This window comes from Pseudophryne corroboree, chromosome 6 (genome assembly GCF_028390025.1).
Source record: "Pseudophryne corroboree isolate aPseCor3 chromosome 6, aPseCor3.hap2, whole genome shotgun sequence".
Taxonomy (NCBI): Eukaryota; Metazoa; Chordata; class Amphibia; order Anura; family Myobatrachidae; genus Pseudophryne; species Pseudophryne corroboree.
Genome location: NC_086449.1, coordinates 177,756,117 through 177,760,524, shown reverse-complemented (window position 1 = coordinate 177,760,524; position 4,408 = coordinate 177,756,117).

Sequence of the window (4,408 nt, the reverse complement as noted above, 5' to 3'; positions counted from 1 at the left end):
AGTTGGCGTTTGCGAGATGCTGCTACAGGTGCCGCCGCTGCTGTTCTTGCTGCGGGAGGCAATACATCTACCCAGTGGGCTGTCAGTCATATAGTCCTGAGTCTTCCCTGCTCCACTTGTCCACATGTCCGTGGTTAAGTGGACATTGGGTACAACTGCATTTTTTAGGACACTGGTGAGTCTTTTTCTGAGGTCTGTGTACATTTTCGGTATCGCCTGCCTAGAGAAATGGAACCTAGATGGTATTTGGTACCAGGGACACAGTACCTCAGTCAAGTCTCTAGTTGGCTCTGAATTAACGATGGATACCGGAACCACGTTTCTCACCACCCAGGCTGCCAAGGCCTCAGTTATCAGCTTTGCAGCAGGATGACTGCTGTGATATTTCATCTTCCTCGCAAAGGACTGTTGGACAGTCAATTGCTTACTGGAAGTAGTACAAGTGGTCTTCCGACTTCCCCTCTGGGATGACGATCGACTCCCAGCAGCAACAACAGCAGCGCCAGCAGCAGTAGGCGTTACACTCAAGGATGCATCCGAGGAATCCCAGGCAGGAGAGGACTCGTCAGACTTGACAGTGACATGGCCTGCAGGACTATTGGCTTTCCTGGGTAAGGAGGAAATTGACACTGAGGGAGTTGGTGGTGTGGTTTGCAGGAGCTTGGTTACAAGAGGAAGGGATTTAGTGGTCAGTGGACTGCTTCCGCTGTCACACAAAGTTTTTGAACTTGTCACTGACTTATGATGAATGCGCTGCAGGTGACGTATAAGGGAGGATGTTCTGAGGTGGTTAACGTCCTTACCCCTACTTATTACAGCTTGACAAAGGCAACACACTGCTTGACACCTGTTGTCCGCATTTGTGTTGAAATAATTCCACACCGAAGAGCTGATTTTTTTTGTATTTTGACCAGGCATGTCAAGGGCCATATTCCTCCCACGGACAACAGGTGTCTCCCCGGGTGCCTGACTTAAACAAACCACCTCACCATCAGAATCATCCAGTTGGGAAGGTCAGGCATCGCAACCGACACAATTGGACTCTCCTTGGGGATTTGTGATTTTGAAGAACGCACAGTTCTTTGCTGTGCTTTTGCCAGCTTAAGTCTTTTCTTTTTTCTAGCGAGAGGATGAGTGCTTCCATCCTCATTTGAAGCTGAACCACTAGCCATGAACATAGGCCAGGGCCTCAGCCGTTCCCTGACACTCCGTGTCGTAAATGGCATAATGGCAAGTTTACGCTTCTCCTCAGACGCTTTTAATTTTGATTTTTGGGTCGTTTTACCGAACTTTTGTGTTTTGGATTTTACATGCTCTCTACTATGACATTGGGCATCGGCCTTGGCAGACGACGTTGATGGCATTTCATCGTCTCGGCCATGACTAGTGGCAGCAGCTTCAGCATGAGGTGGAAGTGGATCTTGATCTTTCCCTTTAACCTCCACATTTTTGTTCTCCATTTTTTAATGTGTGGAATGATATGCCAGTATCAATAGCAATGGCCTACTACTATATTTACTGCGCAAAACTAAAATGCACCACAGGTATAGAATGTAGATGGATAGTATACTTAATGGATGACGAGTGACGACACAGAGGTAGGTACACAGCAGTGGCCTACCGTACTGCTATATATAGTATACTGGTGGACACTGTCAGCAAACTGCAAAACTGTCTAAAATGCACCACAGGTATAGAATGTAGATGGATAGTATACTTAATGGATGACGAGTGACGACACAGAGGTAGGTACACAGCAGTGGCCTACCGTACTGCTATATATAGTATACTGGTGGACACTGTCAGCAAACTGCAAAACTGTCTAAAATGCACCACAGGTATACAATGTAGATGGATAGTATACTTAATGGATGACGAGTGACGACACAGAGGTAGGTACACAGCAGTGGCCTACCGTACTGCTATATATAGTATACTGGTGGACACTGTCAGCAAACTGCAAAACTGTCTAAAATGCACCACAGGTAAACAATGTAGATGGATAGTATACTAATGGATGACGAGTGACGACACAGAGGTAGGTACACAGCAGTGGCCTACCGTACTGCTATATATAGTATACTGGTGGACACTGTCAGCAAACTGCAAAACTGTCTAAAATGCACCACAGGTATACAATGTAGATGGATAGTATACTTAATGGATGACGAGTGACGACACAGAGGTAGGTACACAGCAGTGGCCTACCGTACTGCTATATATAGTATACTGGTGGAAACTGTCAGCAAACTGCAAAACTGTCTAAAATGCACCACAGGTATACAATGTAGATGGATAGTATACTTAATGGATGACGAGTGACGACACAGAGGTAGGTACACAGCAGTGGCCTACCGTACTGCTATATATAGTATACTGGTGGACACTGTCAGCAAACTGCAAAACTGTCTAAAATGCACCACAGGTATAGAATGTAGATGGATAGTATACTTAATGGATGACGAGTGACGACACAGAGGTAGGTACACAGCAGTGGCCTACCGTACTGCTATATATAGTATACTGGTGGACACTGTCAGCAAACTGCAAAACTGTCTAAAATGCACCACAGGTATAGAATGTAGTTGGATAGTATACTTAATGGATGACGAGTGATGACACAGAGGTAGGTACACAGCAGTGGCCTACCGTACTGCTATATATAGTATACTGGTGGACACTGTCAGCAAACTGCAAAACTGTCTAAAATGCACCACAGGTATAGAATGTAGATGGATAGTATACTTAATGGATGACGAGTGACGACACAGAGGTAGGTACACAGCAGTGGCCTACCGTACTGCTATATATAGTATACTGGTGGACACTGTCAGTAAACTGCAAAACTGTCTAAAATGCACCACAGGTATACAATGTAGATGGATAGTATACTTAATGGATGACGAGTGATGACACAGAGGTAGGTACACAGCAGTGGCCTACCTTACTACTATATATAGTATACTGGTGGACACTGTCAGCAAACTGCAAAACTGTCTAAAATGCACCACAGGTATAGAATGTAGATGGATAGTATACTTAATGGATGACGAGTGACGACAGAGGTAGGTACACAGCAGTGGCCTACCGTACTGCTATATATAGTATACTGGTGGACACTGTCAGCAAACTGCAAAACTGTCTAAAATGCACCACAGGTATAGAATGTAGATGGATAGTATACTTAATGGATGACGAGTGATGACACAGAGGTAGGTACACAGCAGTGGCCTACCGTACTGCTATATATAGTATACTGGAGGACACTGTCAGCAAACTGCAAAACTGTCTAAAATGCACCACAGGTATACAATGTAGTTGGATAGTATACTTAATGGATGATGAGTGACGACACAGAGGTAGGTACACAGCAGTGGCCTACCGTACTGCTATATATAGTATACTGATGGACACTGTCAGCAAACTGCAGAACTGTCTAAAATGCACCACATGTACAGAATGTAGATGGATAGTATACTTAATGGATGACGAGTGACGACACAGAGGTATGTACACAGCAGTGGCCTACCGTACTGCTATATATAGTATACTGGTGGACACTGTCAGCAAACTGCAAAACTGTCTAAAATGCACCACAGGTATACAATGTAGATGGATAGTATACTTAATGGATGACGAGTGACGACACAGAGATAGGTACACAGCAGTGGCCTACCGTACTGCTATATATAGTATACTGGTGGACACTGTCAGCAAACTGCAAAACTGTCTTAAATGCACCACAGGTATACAATGTAGATGGATAGTATACTTAATGGATGACGAGTGACGACACAGAGGTAGGTACACAGCAGTGACCTACCGTACTGCTATATATAGTATACTGGTGGACACTGTCAGCAAACTGCAAAACTGTCTAAAATGCACCACAGGTATAGAATGTAGATGGATAGTATACTTAATGGATGACGAGTGACGACACAGAGGTAGGTACAGCAGTGGCCTACCGTACTGCTATATATAGTATACTGGTGGACACTGTCAGCAAACTGCTAAACTAGTCTAAAATGCACCACAGGTATACAATGCAGATGGATAGTATACTTAATGGATGACGAGTGACGACACAGAGGTAGGTACAGCAGTGCACTCTGCACTGTACTACTCCTATATAATATTAATTATACTGGTGGTCCCCAGTCCCCACAATAAAGCAGCACACTGTGAGCACAGATATGGAGTGTTTTTCAGGCAGACAACGTATACTGGTGGTCACTGTCAGCAAAACTCTGCACTGTACTCCTGCTATAGCTGCTCCCCAGTCCCCACAATTAAGCAGTGTGAGCACTCAGCACAGATATATCATGCAGCACACTGAGCACAGATATGGTATGGAGTGTTTTTTTCAGGCAGGGAACGGATAAAAACTGGTGGTCACTTATCAGCA